Genomic DNA, 21,529 nt, shown 5'->3' on the forward strand with positions numbered 1-21,529 from the left:
CGTCAATGGGCTTGCTTCGCAAGACAAAAAAACCGCTAGACGAAGAGAATCACAGAACGGATTCTGTTCGTCTTGCAAGGCACCACTGTAATACTAAATGGAAACATTAATGCTTTTCTGTATGAGAGTAAGGTTTTTTATGCTATGTCAGCCCAGATACTGTGAGCCCAAAGATGGAAAGAGGAAACAGATTGGCAGACCAAATTAATGGACTATGCTGAAATGGCAAAATTAACTGGAAAGCTCAGATATCAACAAATTTAAAATATAATGGGAAATGTTTACTAGGTATTTGCAAAAGTCTTGTAAGCAGGTTAATACATTGGCAGGATTTTAAGAACACTTGTAATTTTACAGATAGTACAGGAAATTTGAGGCAAAAAATAATTTAGAATAGAAATAATTGCAGTTGAAAAGGAAATTTAAGGAAAGGGGGGGAGAGTCATGGGATTCAGAGAATCCCATTTTATGTATTTGATACTGTTTTTGTGAATATTTGTCTTTCTTGTTGTAGTTGTATTTGTTATGGGCTTTTTATTTTTATTTTTGTTACTTTTGTTGAAAACTTAATATTTTTTTTTTAAAGAGTAACATTTTGTGCGGCTCAGATTTTGAAAGAGGGATGCTTCTGAGACATGGAATGCAATGAGTCCTTGTGATAAGAGCTGTTCTTTCTGTTCCCTTAGATTTGCCTCCCCTATCTTTGGCTACAATGAGTTCTGTGCTTCCTTGTGTTCATGCGAGATTTATTTCTTCTGTGCCGTGTTTTCATCTTATGCGCCCTGTGCTGAAAAGCCAATAAAAATTATTTTTTAAAAGAAGCAAACTTCTGAGCTTTTTTCATCGGTGCACCGTTCAGCTGTGCCTGCCAACAAAGCCCATTTCTCTCTTTTACGGCGTGTGTATTGCTCCAATCTTACTGGCCATTTTACAGATCTGTGGGGACGCGATGCAGCTTGCAGCATTCACCACCCCACCTCCTATCAGTGTTGATAGAAGACAAATATATGCCAGACATCTGGAAATTAGCCCTCCCCACAAAAACCGACACCAGAACCAGAGGCACACAGAACGCCGTCACCAATCAACCACACCAGACCCAAACCCAGACCCTCTCCACAGACATATTACAGACTCCATCCAGTAGCCAAACTATAGTGGCACCTCCGGATGCTGCACCCCCCTGCAATCCCTACACAGATCTGGCTGGCACAAGGCACAAAACCACAGCTCGCCCCTATACACGAAGCCAAGCCAGAGCACAACTAAATGCAGCACAGCCATCTTCTCAGAAAAACTCTTCACAAGCTCAAGAGGTCAAGACACGAAAGCTTTAGCAACTAATCTACACTTAATGACCCACCCAGTGGTATTCAGAATATCACTCATGAAATCACTCAAGATATCCCTCAAGTAATTAAGGAACAAAAGAAGAAAAGGCACACTAATCTAGGAACTTCCTCTCTGCCCAGAACGTTGGAGGCTATACACCACACCCCTCAACAGTATTTATAGGAACTCAAACACCAGATTCTGCTCTGTTCCAGTAACAAGAAGCCGAAAGCACCAGCCTGAAGATGACGAGTGAGACCTCGTCGAAACGTCGCACAGACACCCCGACTCTTACACGGGAAGACACCCGAAGACACCAAAACCTGCATTCCTGTACCCGTGAAAATCTACGAAAGCAAGACAAATATATGTGTATATTCGGTGCTTCCTGGAGCAGGAGATCTGTCTCAAAAGATTCATCTACTAACCGCTCTTCCATGCCCTGCAAGATCCCTTCCAGTCGGAAATAACCAGCTCTCAACTCTCTGCTGTGTGCTTTCTCCTTTCGTTAAGCAAACTCATTTCTCGTCAGCCTTCTCAATCTTCACAAGCCTACAGGCAAGCAGCACCTGGGAATGCTATTCCGCAAAACACTGGGAAACTGCACCAAGGCAGCACACTCTGGAGCAGAACAGAGCAGACAATGATAATGATGATGATGATGATGATGATGATGATGATGATAATAATAATAATAATAATAATAATAACAACAACAGCAGCAGCAGCAGCAGCAGCAGCAACAACAACAACAACTAATAATAATAATAATAATAATAATAATAATAATAATAATAATGTTGTTGTTTAGTCGTTTAGTCGTGTCCGCCTCTTTGTGACCCCCTGGAGCAGAGCACGCCAGGCACTCCTGTCTTCCACTGCCTCCCGCAGTTTGGTCAAACTCATGCTGGCAGCTTCGAAGACACTATCCAACCATCTCGTCCTCCGTCGTCCCCTTCTCCTTGTGCCCTCCATCTTTCCCACCATCAGGGTCTTTTCCAGGGAGTCTTCTCTTCTCATGAGGTGGCCAAAGTCTTGGAGCCTCAGCTTCAGGATCTGTCCTTCTAGTGAGCACTCAGGGCTGATTTCCTTCAGAATGGATAGGTTTGATCTTCTTGCAGTTCATGGGACTCTCAAGAGTCTCCTCCAGCACCAGAATTCAAAAGCATCAATTCTTCGGCGATCAGCCTTCTTTATGGTCCAGCTCTCAACTTCCATACATCACTAATGGGAAAACCATGGCTTTTACTATACGGACCTTTGTTGGCAAGGTGATGTCTCTGCTTTTTAGGATGCTTTCTAGGTTTGTCATCGCCTTTCTCCGAAGAAGCAGTTGTCTTTTAATTTCGTGGCTGCTGTCACCATCTGCAGTGATCATGGAGCCTAAGAAAGTAAAATCTCTCACTGCCTCCATTTCTTCCCCTTCTATTTGCCAGGAAGTGATGGGCCCAGTGGCCATGATCTTTGTATTATTATTATTATTATTATTATTACTTATACCCTACCCATCTGGCTGGGGCCTCTCTAGCCACTGTGGGTGACTCCCAGCAGAATATTAAAATCACAATAAATATATCAAACATTGAAAACTTCCCTAAACAGGACTGCCTTCAGATATTTTCTAAAAGTCGGGTGGTTGTTTATTTCCTTGACACCACCGAGAAGGCTCGCTGCCTGGTTCCTAATGGTCGCCTCAGCTCCAAAAGGGTTTTGGAAAAGTTTCAGTAAATGATCAAGGGGGTGGAGGGGCTCCCCTGTCAATAAAGGTTTCAGCGTTTGGGACTTTTTAGTTTAGAGAACAGGCAAGTTAGAGGCAACATGGCAGGAGTATGTAACATTATGGAGAAAGTGGGTAAATTCTTGTAGATTGAATTTTCATGTAACCCACACTATTGCATAAGCTGGAGGGACCATTTGTCGACATGCCTCCTTCTCCGTATACAATATGAAATCAAATCATACTGGGGGGAAACACACACAACCCTCTGCCCCCCTTTTTTTACTAGACACTCCCTGAGACTTTTTATAGTTATGCTGTCTGTCTCCACCCAGGCTCTCAGCTTCTGCATTTGTAAATAAACCCAAATATTACCATTCTCTCACACCCTGAAGTCTTCTGTCATTTAGAAGGAAAATGCAGGTGGTCACCGCTACTGAAGTTGGGCATGTGCAGCAGTTGGCAAACCTCAGAAAAGGCACCTTTATGAGACTCTGACAGAAGACTGAAATAACTTATTTGCAGTGAGTTGGAATTTCTGCAAAACCCATGATCAGCAAGGCTAGTGTCACACAAGCAAGAGTGCAGCCTGACCACAAAACGGGTAAGAAGCCATTAAGGAGGAACCTAACAACTGTCGTTTAAAGTGAAAAACAATGCCAGATAAAGTACAAGGAGGGTTCTAATGGATACTGTGAAAAAGAATTGAGTAAAAGTTGGATGAAGAAATGGTGAGGTTCTGGGGCAGCAAAAGGTGATTGGGTTAGAAGACAAAAGAGCTACGATTATGCACATTTTGCCTATAAATTGTGTCCTGATGGAAAGTTCTTGCAGACTTTCTGAACTCTGTCCAGCTCTGCATAACTGAATACATTCTGACCGACTGGGAATTTGACGTGAGCCTCTGCACTTGAACACCCAAGGGAAACTTTCCCAATAACAAACACAGAAACACAAATAAAATCACAGCCCCAGTTAAAATGCCAACCCCTCTGATCAATCAACCCAGAATGCAATACTTGGGAAGACAGGCAAACTAATACCAGTGTCCTGGAAGAAGCAAAGATAGCCAGTGTTGAAGCATTGATTCTTCAACATCAGGTTCGTTGGACTGTTCATGTTGTGTGGATGCCTGATGATCATCTTCCAAAGCAACCACTCTATTCCAGACTTAAAAATGGAAAGCGTAATGCTGGTGGTCAGCAAAAGAGGTTTAAAGACCGTCTCAAGTCATTTTTTTAAAAAAATAGTGTAAACACTGACAGCTGGGAAACACTGGCCTGTGAGCGCTCCAATTGGAGAACAGCCTTGACCAAAGGCGTCATGGGCTTTGAAGATACTCAAACTCAGGACGCAAGGGAGAAACGTGCTAAGAGGAAGGCACGCTTGGCAAACCCTCACCGGGATCAACTCCCATCCAGAAACCAATGTCCCCACTGTGGAAGGACGTGTGGATCCAGAATTGGCCTCCACAGTCACTTACGGACTCATTGTTAAAACCGTGTTTATGGAAAACAATCTGACTTGGCTACGAGGAATCGCCAAAGAAGAAGATAAAGCTTCCCACAAGAGGAAATTTGTGTCCTTGTGTTATCTTATGCAGAAGGATGTTCAGGTGGGCTTTGACCTAAATCTTTTCTTCGTAAAAATCTACCATACCGATTAAAGCTCGCAACCCTCCTTAAAGCTCATCCATGTTCCACCGGCCTCTGGAGAATCTTAGCAGCCAGGGCTGAGGGACCCATCAGCAGTCAGACACAGCTGCTAGGGCATGTCTTGGGGAAATGGGAAAGGCTTGGGAAGAGTGTCATCCCTTGAATTCTCTCTCTCTCTCTGGGCTCATTTGGGATGCAAGGAGGGAGCAAATGATTCTGCTCCTTAACAAGACAGATATTTGTTTTTTTATGGAAGGGAACTGTCTAATGTGAGGAGGAGAGGTTTAAATATTCATCAGCTCCCTGTGCAAAGAACTCCATTTGCAGGGAAGGCAAACCTCTCTGGCATTTGCTGAATTTCAAACGAAGGCTTTATTTAGAAGAGCTGTTTCCCCACCCTGCCTGAGCAAACATCTTATTACACTTATGGAGCTCAGACAACAGAAATTGAGTCCCCTTGCTTGCTCTGAAGAGATTCGCATTATGAATAGTGCTGGGTCCTTAGAAGCCTGCTTTCGTGGTGGGCAAATGCGCCAGGACTTAGGAACGTAGGGTGCCAACACAGGCCTACTGGCTGGAGCTGATGCCAGCTGAAATGTTGGCTTTCCTACTGGAGGCTGCAGGAAATGTGATGTCAGGATTGCTATGAAGGCAAAGGACTCGAATTTGGAGGTGTTAAAAAAAAAATAAGGTCTTATGTACGTATATAGTGGTACCTCAGGTTAAGAACTTAATTTGTTCTGGAGGTCCGTTTTTAACCTGAAACTGTTCTTAACCTGAGGTACCACTTTAGCTAATGGGGCCTCCTGCTGCTGTTCTCATCCTGAAGTAAAGTTCTTAACCTGAAGGTACTATTTCTGTGTTAGTGGAGTCTGTAACCTGAAGCGTCTGTAACCTGAAGCGTCTGTAACCTGAAGCGTCTGTAACCCGAGGTACCACTGTATAATAGATGTTCATAAATGTACCAAGCAAACACATACAAATATGTAAACCACATGTCTGAAACCCACAGAAAAGTCCTGAAACCATTTTCTCTCTCCCAAAATGACCTCAAATATTTCTCTGCAAGGTCGAAGGAAATGGGAAATCTCCCCATTGTCTCTTTCACAAATCTGTCTTAAGGGCACATTTAAGATATGTATAGCAGAGACATCACCTTGCCAACAAAGCTCTGTATAGTTAAAGCTATGGTTTTCCCAGTCGTGATGTATGGAAGTGAGAGCTGGACCATCAAGAAGGCTGATCGCCAAAGAATGGATGCTTTTGAATTATGGTGCTGGAGGAGACTCTTGAGAGTCCCATGGACTGCAAGAAGATCAAACCTCTCCATTCTGAAGGAAATCAGCCCTGAGTGCTCACTGGAAGGACAGCTCCTGAAGCAGAGGCTCCAATACTTTGGCCACCTCATGAGAAGAGAAGACTCCCTGGAAAAGACCCTGATGTTGGGAAAGATGGAGGGCACAAGGAGAAGGGGACGACAGAGGATGAGATGGTGGGACAGTGTTCTCGAAGCTACCAGCATGAGTCTGACCAAACTGCGGGAGGCAGTGGAAGACAGGAGTGCCTGGCGTGCTCTGGTCCAGGGGGTCACAAAGAGTCAAACACGACTAAACGACTAAACAACAACAACATACAGTCATACCTCATGTTACGTCCGCTTCATGTTACATTCTTTCAGGTTACGTCCCACGGCGACCCAGAAGTACCAGAAAGGGTTACTTCCGGGTTTCACTGCTCGCGCATGCACAGAAGCACAAAATGACATCATGTGCATGCGCAGAAGCGGAGAATTGCAACCTGCGCATGCACAGACGCACCGCTGTGGGTTGTGCTCTTTTCATGTTGTGAACGGGCCTCTGGAACAGATCCCATTCGCAACCAGAGGTATCACTGTAGGGTGTGAGCCTGTGACCTGTGACCTGGATTCAGGAATTGTGTAACAAAAGAGTGGCCAGGATGCCCAGGTAATTCAATCAGGTAACCTGGCAGACAGGAAGAAACAACACACCCAGATTTACACCCCTTCTGTGATGTATGTATGACGTTTCTGGGGGGTGGTCTTGAGCTACAGGGTGGGCAATTTCAAAGTCTATATAAGGGCTTGCACACCTTTGTCCTAGGTCCTCCTCCTCTCTCCTGCCTGTGGGGGGAGCATCCGGTTGCAACAGCTTTAATAAAGATCAGGCTTATAGCCGCTTTGCTTTTGTATATCCTGGTCTGGTCTCTTTCCCGACCAGTTTGCTCTCTCCAAAGGTACGCTCTCTCCAAAGGTCAAGTCTTCCTTAAGAAGATGAACCCCTTGAAGGGACCCAATTTTTATTCTTATTTCAGAGGTTACAGTGTGTGCTGTGTCAAACAATACTTTATCTGTCCTGAATCTCCCACAGGGAAGGTAGTGTCAACAGGTGGCTCCTAGCAGTTAGCTGTGGGTTTGGAGGAAATATACAGGTTGGTGGCCGTCCCTGCCTCCGGAGTTCCATAGTTTAACTACGTTCTGGATCAATCCCAGCCCTCCTGCATCACGTCTAGTTTGGCTCCCCGTTGCAGACACTTCATGCTCATTCATCCGGTAATGACACTAAGGACCACGGGGTGAAAATACCCATTTGGACACAGGTAGACAAACCCACATTGAATCTCCTTCGAAAAGGACTAACTGGCAAACTGGTTCCTTCATCACTTTTAAACACTTCTCTGTGCATCCGCTACAACTGAGGATGGACTTAGAGAGCCATTGAAGCAAATGCAATCGATATTCAATTTCGCCGAGATAATGCAACAATAACATAACCGAGAAGCATTTATCAGAAACCCAAACAACATTAACAAACAGAAAAGCAGGGGCCCAGGTTTAAAGAGGTGTCGCACCACTGTCAATGTCAAGCTGCTGTGAAAGTTAACACCCCGTTGTTCCGGCCAGGTTGTGTTAGCAACCAGGTAACAGAGGTCTTGGCATCATATTTTGCCTTCTTTGCAGGCAACGGTGGAAAGATGAGATGGAAACAACACTTTTGTGGAACTTGCAGTTTGACCATCATTTGCGGATGTTAAAGACAGTTAGTGTGCATCTGTTGGAGCAGTGAATTGGTCTTTGTTATAAGAAAAAACTGCTCCTTTTTCCCTTATGCGGTACCCAAGAGCCCATATAGAGTCCTTATGTAGGTTCTCTGTGGGTAGGAGAAAATAACAGAGGCCAAGCAGAGAATATTGAGAAGCAAAGCAGCTAGTAAGCCTGATCTTTATTGATCTGTTGCAACAGTTTCCCCACTCACCCCACACAGGAGGGAGGAGAGAACCCAGAACAATTGTGTCCAAGTTCTTATATGGACATTTGAAATTGCCTCCCCTGTAGCTCAGGACCACCCCCAAAAAACATCATACATCCATCACAGAAAGAGGTGGTCCCCAGCAGAAATTCGAGTGTGTTGCTTCTCTCCTGTCTGCCAGGAGACCTGATCCTGCCTTATCTGATTGCTTTTCTGGTTAGCCTGGCCATTCCTTTGAGGTGGTAAATCCTTAGTTACTGAATCGTATATGCATATTGAGAGTGTGCTCAGCTTAACAGATACTTGCCAGACTGTATTTGCAGGAAGGTATTAGCACCTACAATAGGAAGCTTTTCCCATTTCCTTCCTCCTTGCAGAGAAAAATATTTGAGGTCAATTTGGGAGACTCAAAAGGCTTCAGGATTGTTCTCCTGTACTATTTCAGACACGTCGCTTATATACTTATGTATATGTAATGAGGGTGAGAAAGGAGAGTGCAAAATATGGTCTGAAGCTCAACATCAAAAAAACGAAGATCATGGCCACTGGGCCTATCACCTCCGGGCAAATAGAAGGGGAAGAAATGGAGGCAGAGAGAGATTTTACTTTCTTGGGCTCCATGATCACTGCAGATGGTGACAGCAGCCACGAAATTAAAAGACTCCTGCTTCTTGGGAGGAAAGCAATGGCAAACCTAGACAGCATCTTAAAAAGCAGAGACATCACCTTGCCAACAAAGGTCCGTATAGTAAAAGCCATGGTTTTCCCAGTAGTGATGTATGGAAGTGAGAGCTGGACCATCAAGAAGGCTGATCGCCGAAGAATGGATGCTTTTGAATTCTGGTGCTGGAGGAGACTCTTGAGAGTCCCGTGGACTGCAAGGAGATCCAACCTCTCCATTCTGAAGGAAATCAGCCCTGAGTGCTCACTGGAAGGACAGATCCTGAAGCTGAGGCTCCAAGACTTTGGCCCCCTCATGAGAAGAGAAGACTCCCTGGAAAAGACCCTGATGTTGGGAAAGATGGAGGGCACAAGGAGAAGGGGACGACGGAGGATGAGATGGTGGGACAGTGTTCTCAAAGCTATGAACATGAGTTTGACCAAACTGCGGGAGGCAGTGGAAGACAGGAGTGCCTGGCGTGCTCTGGTCCAGGGAGTCACGAAGAGGCGGACACGACTAAACGACTAAACAATAACAACAAATGTGTTTGCCTTGTACCTTTATGAACATTTATTTTTTATATATAAGACCTTAGAATTCCTGTAACAGTCTTCAATGCCTCTGTTCATTCTTGTTTCTAAAACCCAGATGTTGGAAGCAGAAATGCGGCACCAAAGTGAAACAAAACTGAACCAACACACAAGAGTGGTGTGCTCATTTGGGGGGCAGAATTATGCTGGTGAAACACAGTGCAATAGCAAACTCCACCTCAAGCAAGAGAGAAAGGAGTTTCTCTCGCTCCCCCTCCGTTCTTCCTTTTGGATTCTTCTTTTGATAGCAGTGCCACCAAGAGTCTGCGAGCCAGACCAGTGAGACATCAGATCCAAGAGAGAGGCAGGGAGGGAGCGCAAAGGAGCTTTGCAAAAAGCAAATCGCAAAGGGAGCCTTTTCCCTCTCTCAACTGAAGTCCAACAAATGAATTAGACTCTCCCCACCCCACCCAATATTTATGGAGCCGCTGAGGCAGAAAGCAAATCTCGGCTCAGAGGCCTACCTGAGGGTTACATAACAAAATTCATTTGGGCATCCAGTGAGTCAGCGCAGGAGGACTTTCCCAGAGCACTGCGAAGGACGCAGCAGCCTCTACCCCGCAGAGGGAAGAGTTCAGAGGAGCCAGGGGCTGCACTGCAACAGCTTAAGGCTGCAGATCATGCACAGGAGACGGATTCACCCTTTTTTATTCTTTCCACTCTGGTTTAATCTGTTACAGTGGACGCTCGGGTTGCAAACATGATCCGTGCGGGAGGCACGTTCACAACCCGCAGTGTTCGCAACCCGCAGCATCACGTCTGTGCACGCGCGGGTTGTGATTCAGCTCTTCTGCGCATGCGCAACCACCAAAAGGTTCCGGTACTTCCGGGTTTTTGCGCGTCCGTAACCTGAAAAAACACAACCTGAAGCGTCTGTAACCCGAGGTATGACTGTATAAGAAAAAAACTGCTCCTTTTTCCCTTATGGGGTATCCAAGAGCCCATATAGAGTCCTTATGTGGGTTCTCTGTTGGTAGGAGAAAATAACAGAGGCCAAGCAGAGACTATTGAGAAGCAAAGCAGCTAGTAAGCCTGGTCTTTATTGATCTGTTGCAACAGGGTGCTCCCCTCACACGCAGGAAAGGAGGAGAACCCAGAACCCAGCTGTGCCCGCCCTTATATAGGCATTTTAAATTGTCACTCTGTAGCTCAAGGCCACCCCCCAAAACATCATACCTACACCACAGAAGGAGGCAGACCTACAGCAGGATCCTGTCTGGGAGGAAACCTGTTAATGGGTTTACCTGGACAGCCTGACCATTATAAACAATTACCGTATTTTTTGCACCATAACACTCATTTTTTTCCTCCTAGAAAGTAAGGGGGGATGTCTGTGCGTGTTATGGAGCAAATGCCTGCAGGTGGCGGGGGGATCTGCTGCAGTCGTGAGCAGAGGATCCATGGTTCCCCTTCCTTCCCTCCTCTGTGGTTACAAAGTACGGATCCACATGGATCCTCAGGATTTTTGCATTGGGCTACTCCAAACTCACTGTCAGATCACATGTCTGTGGCCACAGCATGAACCACAAAAATCATATATCCACTATTTCGTTTAGAATATTTTTTTTCCTTGTTTTCCTCCTCTAAAAACTACGTGCGTGTTATGGTCTAGTGCGTGTTATCGAGCGAAAAATACGGTAATTCCTGAGTCCAGGTCACAGGCTCACCCTATTCATACCCAAATGTGCCCTTAAAGGCAGGATTTGTGAGCACAGAGACAATGGGGAGGCTTTTCCCATTTCCATCCAAACTGCAGAGGAATATTTGAGGTCACTGAAAGAATCAAAATGGCTTTAGGACTGTTTTCCTGTACTGTTTCAGACATATGGTTTATATATTTATGTTTGTGTTTGCTAGTACAGTTATGAACATTTGTTATGTATCTTAGATTTTATAATTCTCATAACAATAACAATGCCTATGGAGTGAAAGCAGCATTGTGTGACAGTTTGAAGGAGAGAGACAGTTTCACAGCACTATTGCTTTCCTCCAAAAAATAATACTTTTTGTTAACGTTTTCTCCCTTGTCCTGGAATTAACTCCAGAAAGAAAGGAAGCAAGAAAATTCCTACAAAACATGGTCTGGCAGCTTTTCAGGGCAGAGGGCAGCACATCAGGCAATTTCCAAAATGAGAGCACTCTCTGTGTTCAGGAGCAAAGCAATGCTCTTGGGGGGAGTTGCAGACATTTCCTTGGGTTTGGGTCCCAGTTCCAGGGGACAGGATGGACCCCTAAGGAGTGGGGAGTGGGATTCTTCTAGCGAATGGCCCTGGAAGAAACCCTGAGTACATTTTCAGCGGGAGGCAATAATGCAAAGTGACAGCAGGAAAATACGGCTGGGTGATTTTAGGTTGGAAATAAGGCAAAGGCAGGGAGCACAGATTATTAACCTCCTGTGGGTGGGTGGGTGGAATTCTCCAATTTCTTGATAATGCAAGTCACACTCGGGGGCATTTCAGGAGAAACACACGTGTCCAAAAGCAAAAGGCAAGTCACAGTTCCAGGAGGGAATTCCTGGGTTCGTGGTTGGAAACGGGATGGAGAGAAGAATGGGCTGGTGGAGGACACACCTTTGTTATAGGTTTAATCATTTATATGGCATCTTTGGACCAAAAAGTTATGGCACCCCCAGGTAGCGCACAAATTTTATAAAAGCAAACACACCCATGCAAACACATTAAAAATCTTACCATTTCAAATTGTTAACAGAGAAATCTGAGGGCTCCCTTGGACAAAAAACAAGGACACCAGCCAGGAATACCAGAGCAAAACAGCAGCCAGGAGGCTTGGTCTTTATTGAAGACTGTTGTGACAGGACTCCTACCTGCCACCAGGTGAAACAAAATGGAAGCCCAGAACAAAAGAAGACCCCAACTTTTATTAGTTACTAATCCCCCAAAATACACCCCTAAGACTACATCACAACTACATCACAAAAAGGAGGGGTTGAGGGAGGCGTTGTGGTGGTAACCTGAGTGTCCTGTCACCTGGCTGGTTCCTCCTTTCCCCCTCCCCATGAGTACTTTCCAGAGGACAAAGGGGAGTTTGAAGTTTCCTGCCCCCAGAGGGAAGATCTGATTATTGTCCTTTGTTCCAGTCTGTGTTGAATCCACTCCCATATGCAAGTCCTTTGTGATCTTGATGGTCTTCTGTCTAGGACCATCAGGGTTGGCATAGCAACTGGGCAGGGCTCCTGTGGATGTGCTGGTATGCTGAAGGGATTATGGCTGCCCTTTATCAAACCTTCCCCATTTAGTAGTCCTTCCTTCATGGAGTAAAATAAAAGTGGAACGGTGCAGATCCGATGTATGGTTGTTTTTCTATGAATTTATAACAGTAGCGTAGCGTATGTAGTGTGTGAGTGTGTGTGAAGTTTGTACAAACTGAATGACTTTGGGGGGGGGCGGGCTTCCTGCGACAAAATCAAACTTTGAAAGGCTGGTATTGTGGGATCAAGTTCATGAATTTTGCTGAATTAGACTAAATAAATTGGATTTTGAATCAAGATGTCATTAATTGTTCCTGAATTTCCCTTTGAATTATCTTGTGCTGTTGTCTTCCTTAGTGAGACTTGAAACCCACTATTTTGAATAATGCTTCTTATGCAGTAGGGAGCACTGGGGTTGAGCTTATGGAACCAAGGGGGCAGAAACCATACACTGGTTTGGGGATTTTTTTTGCTCCTGCATTTAGAAAGAAAGAAAAAAGAAAACACACACATAGGAGGCCAAAAGAAAGAACAGCTCCGACAAAGCACATCAAAGATGGCACCCAAGAAGGAAGTCACCCACGTTCTTGCAGTTCTGTGTCTGGTGACCAGATGGGCAGCTTCTGCAGTCAAGGGCTGCAGAATGGGCGCTTTCAGACTTACATCCCAGGATGTCTGCAATTGTCACTTAATGGAGGGCCTCAGAAGGTGGCAAGCTCCCCTTTGTTAAGGAAACAATTCCGGGAGAGACTACTCAAGAGCCTAGCTCAACGGGGTGCAAGTCCCCCGCAGATCCATAAAGTCAGTAAAAGAATGAGGGTCCAGCCAAGTAATTTGGAGCAAAACAGCAGTCAGTAGACCACGATGCTTATTGTTGCGCAACAGGTCCCCCCGGGAGTAAGAACCCCGAGCAGGGGGCGCGTTGTAAACAAAAAAATGCCTTTTCCCCTTATGGGGTATCCAAGAGCCCATATAGAGTCCTTACATAGGTTCCCTATTGGTAGGAGAAGATAACAGAGGCCAACCAGAGAATATTGAGAAGCAAAGCAGCTAGTAAGCTTGATCTTTATTGAACTGTTGCAACAGGGTGCTCCCCTCACACACAGGAGAGAGGAGGAGGACCCAGAAAAATAGTGTGCAAGGCCTTATAAAGACTTTTGAAATTGCCACCCTGTAGATCAAGACCACCCCCAGAAACATCATACATACATCACAGAAAAGGCAGTCTTAAAACAGAAATTTGAATGTTGTTTTTCTCCTGTCGTTGTTTATCTCCTGTCTGGCAGGTCACTTGATTGGATTGCCTGGGGAGCCTGGCCATTCTTTCGTAATGATAAATACTTAGTTCCTGGGCCAGGTCACAGGCTCAGGCGACACCCTCTTTTAAAACTTCCCTCTTTCCCCCAGAATACACTTTGAGAGGCATCGCTGATACATCATCACTACATCACTGGCATGTCACATATGGGGAGGGGTCTACAAGGGTTACACAAGTCCAACATGAGGTCACTTTATCAAACCCCTTTCCCAACACCTCTTAAGTCTCCAACACCAAAAGAACAATAAACTCTTTCCATCTCCTTGCCCTCAGGACTTGCCTGGAGAGGGGCTTTCAGAACACCGGACTTGCTCAACTGCCTCTGGGGATGTCTAGTGTTGCCCCCCTGGTCGCTCCCTGGGTGGGGGGCCATGTCTGTGTTGGGATACTGCCAGGGAGATAAAGTCCACCATGGCCCCCCCCAAGCCGGCTGCCGGACGCAGTATGAGCGATTAGTAGCGACATGAGTTGTTTCTAGAAAATACCTTGCCACATTCCAGAGCTCATGCACACCTTTTATCAGCAGATAATGCACAGCAAAAGTTGCACCCAGGAGAGTATTATCTACAGACTTTATTCAGCGTTGATCAGAACAAAGAAAGACATGACTGTTCTGCGTCAGTGTCTCCGACAGAGAGAGAAACGAAAGCAATAGCAAACATAAACATCCTGTGAACAGGACATGCGCAGACTCTGTGACTCACAAAGCCTGCTCCCTTTTAAGGTGGAATGGAAATATCCTAACAGTCTGTGCTCTCACGCTTGGGGAATTATGGCGGGATGCCCTGTTCCTGCTGCCTGAGTGACTTCCCACTTCTTGGTTCGTGGAGGGAGGTGGAGCCCAAATTCACCTTTCTGCAAGGGTTAAAATGGCGCTGGAATGAGGAGAGTCAGTTAAAATATGGATTTTCTACAAATTTATAAAGCTAGGTATCTTCCCTGAGCTGTCAAGTCGAAAGGATACACAGAGGCATAATATTTGTAACATTGCAACAAATTTAAAGATGTGGTCCCCCCCCCAATGTCATTTCCGTAACACCTTCGATGGGGTTTTTTAAGAGAGGCTGGATGCCCTACTGTCAGGGACTCCTTAGCTGTGATTCCTGCACTGCAAGGGGTTGGACTAGATGACCGCTGGGGGATCCCTTCCAGTTCTACCATTCTAGGATAAGGCCCATCTCTTTAAAAGGTGATAGATTGTTAACACGGAGAGAGTTACTGAGTGTGCTAATAACGTATTGATTTCACCTGGGCAGGAGAAGAACACATTTTGAGAGTCTTTGCGCTTCAAACCGCCACCTCCACCGCCCAAGTCTGGCTTGCCTTGAAGTGGGGATGCCCTCATCCAGTCACCTGCAGCTGTGGGGTGTAAAGATGGATGGCACCAATTATTTCACAAGAACAGCCGGCAGGACAAGAGAACAGATTGGGCAAGCTGGGTTCCCAAACAGCCTCAACATCCTCCCCTGAGGGACTCAGCGCCAGTCGTCCCTCCCCTTTACAGCTGTCAAGAAAGCAGGGTGCGTGTATGGTGGCAATGAAGCAGAGAACCCTGGCAGCTTATTTAACTTGTTTTAGAAAGACGTGCAGCCCGTGATCCTATCCGCTGAGTGACAGCAGGATAAGAAGCCCCAGAGATGAAGATGCAGACAGACCTGCAGCTCAGAGGTTGCGCTACTGCTTTGCATGCAGCAAATCTAGCTGCAAGGCAGCATGCAGAGATCTGTGTTGATCATTGGAATACATTCCTATTGTTGCATAATTATATGATTACAGTGGTACCTTGGTTCTCAAACTAAATCTGTCCCGGAAGTCCGTTCCAAAACCAAAGCGTTCCAAAACCAAGGTGCGTTTTCCCATAGAAAGTAATGCAAAACAGATTAATCCGTTCCAGACTGTTATGTACTGAGTTGAATAGGATCCAAAATGCAGCAGTCTGATTGGTCCTAGAACAATGCAGCAGTATGATTGGTCTGCAGGAGCCACCCAATCCAGCTCCAGGTGGAAGTGAATCCACAACCTGATTGGCCTACAGGAGAATCCTGGAATTAGCCAATCACGTGCGGCCCATTGTGTAAATAATGTATATAAAGCAAATACTTTGGGGGAACTTTCATTCCTCCTCACCACTATGACCCGAATAAAGAGCATGAAATCCACTCTCAACTACAAGTATCTTTCACAGACTTTTAAAAACAATCCCTAAAAGATGAATTTTACTATTCAGTGAGACCATTGATCCACAAAATGAAAGCAATAAACAATGTACTGCAGTCACACAATCAGTTGCACAATCAATCAATCAGTAGCTGAACCGGGTTCCACACAGTCACAAAAACAAAACAAAAAACTGCAAAAACAAAAAGGCAAAATAAATAGCAAAAACAGTCAGACCAGCGTAACACTCAAATCAATGCTTAAAATGGAAGTGTGGCACTCAAATCGGAAGTGTAACACTCAAAACGGGGCATATCAGCTTCCCAAAAAAGTTTGCAAACTGGAACGCTTACTTCCAGGTTTGCAGTGTTTAGGTTCAAAGTTGTTTGAGTACCAAAGCATTAGAGAACTAAGGTGCTTCGTAATCTTAGAAGGGGGCATGGTTGTGATCACAAAAGGGCCCGAATCTGCCTCTACACCAGTGCTTAAAGTTCCACGTAGAGAATCATTGTATCTCAGAGATGAGCAACTTCAAAGACTCGGGATAAAGTCTGGATCTTTGCTTTTCTTCACAAAAAATATACCGGTACATGATCAAAAGAACAGCAAAGTATTAGCCTTCCTCCTCCAAGTTATCTATGAAGCTGCCTTATACCAGGAATCTGCCCTTTCATCCGTCTACTCCGTAACACAAATCTTGGCTGTGACCACATTTGGAATACTATGTGCAGCTCTGGGGGACTTGCCTAAGAGAGAGAGAGATTGTAGAGTTGGAAAAGGTTCAGAAAAGTGCAGCCAAAATGATTTAGGCTGCAGGGGTCAGCAAACTTTTTCAGCAGGGGGCCGGTCCACTGTCCCTCAGACCTTGTGGGGGGCCGGGCTATATTTTTTTGGGGTGGGGGGAATGAACGAATTCCTATGCACCACAAATAACCCAGAGATGCATTTTAAATCAAAGGACACATTCTACTCATGTAAAAACACGCTGATTCCTGGACCGTCCACGGGCCAGATTGAGAAGGCGATTGGGCCGGATCCAGCCCCTGGGCCTTAGTTTGCCTACCTATGTGAGTCTGACCCAATAATATTAGTTTCCTTGCTGTGAAAGTGAAACACTGTCTTCCTGCGAGGAGCAACCTTCAGTTATTGGGCACCCAGCTTCTGTCTTGACTTGTGTTCGTTCAGTTTTTATGTGTTCTCTTACATCTGCTCGGTCCCATTGATTTCAATGAGGCTTACTCTCTGGTGACTAGAATTTTCAGCCACTTAACTGACATTTCTTTGACTTAAATTGTACTCTGTAACCTCATTTCTCTCCATTTAAGCTTCAATATTCAGAAGAGGCTTTTCGCTTCATTTTTCTGTTTGTTTCATTTCTCACTGTCTGTACAAACGGATAATACATTAATCCTGGTTACTATGTCAACAGCAAATCATTTATATTTGGAAGCGGTGTATCCAAAAAGCGCTTTACCAAGGAGAGCGAGGCAAGCAAAGGTTATTCCTACCAGATTCTCAAAATTGCCCTCTGAATTTTGAAGTGCAATATTCACTACCAGATACACCCTAGATATATTGAATTGCTGCTACTTGACATCCAGGGATGTTTGTTTTTTATATTTCACAGTGTGACAGGAATTTTATGGTCTTAGATATATGGTAATGTTCATAAGTGTACCAACCAAGCACATACATAGATCAGCACAGGAAGGCCAACCTGGAACCATTTTGATTCCTAAACTGAGCAAATGTTTTCTCTGCAAGGTCAAACTGGAAAAGCCTCCCCATTGTCTTTTCCTTCACAAATCCTGTCTTAAGGGTATGTCTGTGTTTGAATAGGGTGTGAGCCTGTGTCATGGCCCAGGAACTAAGTACAGTGGTGCCCCGCAAGACGAATGCCTCGCAAGACGGAAAACTCGCTAGACGAAAGAGTTTTCCGTTTTGGAGGTGCTTCACAAAACGAATCTCCTATGGGCTTGCTTCGCAAGATGACAATGTCTTGCGAGTTCCTGCTGGTTTTTTCCCCTTCCCCCCCTTTTTCTAAGCCGCTAAGCCGCTTATCAGCTGATCCGATCAGCAGATAAGCCGCTAAAAGCCGCTAATAGCGCTAATAGTGCTAATCCGCTAATCCTTCAATGGGCTTGCTTCACAAGACGAAAAAACCGCTAGACGAAGAGAATCACAGAACGGATTCTTTACATCTTGCGAGGCACCACTGTATTTATTATTACGAAAGACTGGCCAGGCTACCCAGGAAATCCAATCAAGTAGCCTGCCAGACAGGAGATAAACAAGGACAGGAGAAAAACACACACCATTTTTCTGGGTCCCTCCTCTCTCCTGCGGGTGAGGGGATCACCCTGTTGCAACAGATCAATAAAGGCCAAGCCTACAGGCTGCTGTTTTGCTCCAAGTTATCCTGGTTGGTGTCTTTGTTTTTTGTCCAAGGGAGCCCTCGGATTTTTCCGTTAACAACAGGATACAATGGAGTTTAACATTTGCAAAATCTGACCATTGACCTGGGTGCTTTCATTGAGATTTCTGCATTGCAGCCCTTCCAACTCTCCAATCCCATGCTTCCAGGACCTCCCAACTCATGTGGTGTCCCCTTCGACCTTCTACCAAAGATCATACCAAAGTTACCAATCCTCTAAAGCAGTGTTTTTCAACCTTTTTTGGGTAAAGGCACACTTGTTTCATGAAAAACATCTCGAGGCACATCACCATTAGAAAATGTTAAAAAAATTAACTCTGTGCCTATATTGACTATATATAAAGTAATTCTCTTGAATAGGAATCAAATAAACACAAAGAAAGTATTTTATAATTACTTTATTATGAAATAGTAAGTAAACAGAAATATGAAAAATTATAAAATACTTTATTCAGTGCGCAACCTGGGCCTGTTTGGCTGAACACAAAGCTGATATTCAGTTCCTTTCTTTTCAAAAACTTGTCCATCACTGCAGTATCTCACTGTCACTCAGTACTTAATGCGCTTGACACCGAAGCTATTTATACTCCTTAACATCAGTGGTGGGATTCAAAAATTTTAGTAACCAGTTCCGACATTCAAGCATGGTTTAATATTTTTTTCTTTAATGGCAAACAAAAATGTTGCGGACCATTCTCTGCTCAGCGGGGATCGATCCAGATGACCTCCTCACCTCACGCTGCACCTGCGGCCTGATCTGGATCCGGCCTCTCTGCAGTGCCGACTCCCGCTGAGTCCTGGTCTCTGTGCTTGGGCGGGAAGGAAGTCGGAAGATGATGTCCTACTGTGATAGGTCCAGGCTGGAGTCTGGACCAATCACAGCCCAGGCATCAGAAAAGGGGAGGGTGTTCCCCTGAGGAGCGCCAATCAGCGCCTCCGCTGGCCGAGGGTGGGGTCAAACTGTCCCCATACCCAGGACACAGTCCAGCACCCGCCTAGTGGGCAAAAATTTGACATTAAAAAAAAATAATCTATCGCATTTTTCTATTTTTCCCATGGCACACCAGGCAACATCTCGTGGCACACTAGTGTGCCGCGGAACAGTGGTTGAAAAACACTGCTCTAAAGTACACTTATTCTGAATTATTATGCAATGAATTAAATGTGTAATAAAAGAAGCCGGAATGGCTTTTGATTGAAATGGCTGAGATTCCTGCACCGCAAGGGGTTGGACTAGATGGCCCTTGGCCATTCTATGAAAGAAAGGATTAGAGAAATTCATGGAGGAGAGGGCTGTTGGGGGCTACAGCGCACAATGGCCATGTTCTGCCACCATGTTGGGAGTCAGCAATGCTCCTGGAAACCCCAGGTGGGGAGAGTTGCTCTTGGGTCCTAAACTTGTGTCTCATTGGGGGCATCTCTTTGGCCACTGTGAGGACAGGGTGCTGGACTAGATAGACCCTTTTGGCCTGATCTGGCAGGCTTTTCTTACATTCCTTTTGGCATCTCAGAATATATTGATGTGTAAGAAGAGGTTTTCCCAGTAGTGATGTATGGAAGTGAGAGCTGGACCATCAAGATTGCCGAAGAATGGATGCTTTTGAATTCTGGTGCTGGAGGAGACTCTTGAGAGTCCCATGGACTGCAAGAAGATCAAACCTCTCCATTCTGAAGGAAATCAGCCCTGAGTGCTCACTGGAAGGACAGATCCTGAAGCTGAAGCTCCAGTACTTTGGCCACCTCATGAGAAGAGAAGACTCCCTGGAAAAGACCCTGATGTTGGGAAAGATGGAGGGCACAAGGAGAAGGGGACGACAGAGGACAAGATGGTGGGACAGTGTTCTGGAAGCTACTAATGTGAGTTTGACCAAACTGCGAGAGGCAGTGGAAGATAGGAGTGCCTGGTCCATGGGGTCACAAAGAGTCGGACACGACTAAACGACAACAAGAGACCACCTAAAAAGCTGGGGGTCAGTTGACAAAGTCCTGCCTGCAGCGAAGCCTGCAATTTTTCTGCCACTGGTAACCCTGGTCAGCATGGAAGGACCACAATCAGGAGTGGAACAGAGTCATAAATAGCATCTGACATGGCGAGCTCTGCATTGTGAGCTCAGTAAATATGTTTTTCTGGGGAGACAGTGAGAGCAAAGAGATGCCAAGCATTAATCTTGATGGAAGGTCCTTTTAGACCCAATGCATTAAAGAAATTGTTCAAGAACGTCTCATCCTTGGAAAAATATTGCTTCTGAGTGGCTGCCAATATCAGAGGGTGCCCCAGTAGTTTTACATCATGGAAATGATGGGGGGGGGGCAACACTTTCACAATGGCTGCAAAGGACTGGGTTAGGGTACTCATATGTTTTTTTCCCCCTTTACAAAGTTGTGTGTTTTTTTGTTGTTTTTTCCCTTTTTTCCCTTTTTGCATCACTTTACTGCTGCATATTTTAATTTTCCCCCCATAAAAGATCAATAAATAAGAAACCGGCAGTTCCTTTTTAAAAAAATAATCTTTACTAATTTAAATTATGCACATATACAAAGAATTTACAATCTCATACTACAAAAAGAAAATTAAAGAAAAATAATTTTAAAAGAATAGAAGAAAATACAGAAAAGAGAAAGAAGAAAAAGCAGATTTACGTGCACAAAAAAACGTAATCTTGGTAATTAATACTTAAATAAACACTTAAATAAAAAAGACTTCTGACAAAACGGGTCTTCTAATCATTCTTATTGTACTGTTTATACTGTCGTTTTTTTCACACAGTTTTATATTCTTGAATATTGTTCCCGTCTACTCCACAAAAAACAGGCAGTTCCTAGTACAAAGTGAGGATTGCACAAGGAGGGAGCCAGCCGGGCTTCTCCAGGGAGGGAGTTTTAGAGTCTGAGAGGGAGATGGGATGGAGGGAAAGTCCTCTCCCAAAGATCTCGGAGCCCAGGAAGGTTTATATGGGAGAATAAAAAGCCGCCAATAACAAGATTGTGCCGAAGTGTTCAAGCACATGTAACTGCAGATTACCAGCAAAGCAGAAGGACCACCATGTAAGCCGATTTAAAAGGACAAACACGTATTAGAAACTTGTTGCAACTTCTGTAATTTTCTGGAATATTTGAGGAAGTGACTGAAATGCTACTGTATAAATGCTTTGCACTTTGTACCATGTTCAGAGCACCCATAGCACAGATGC

The sequence above is a fragment of the Podarcis vaucheri genome (assembly GCF_965113315.1).
Source record: "Podarcis vaucheri genome assembly, chromosome: 5".
Classification (NCBI taxonomy): Eukaryota; Metazoa; Chordata; class Lepidosauria; order Squamata; family Lacertidae; genus Podarcis; species Podarcis vaucheri.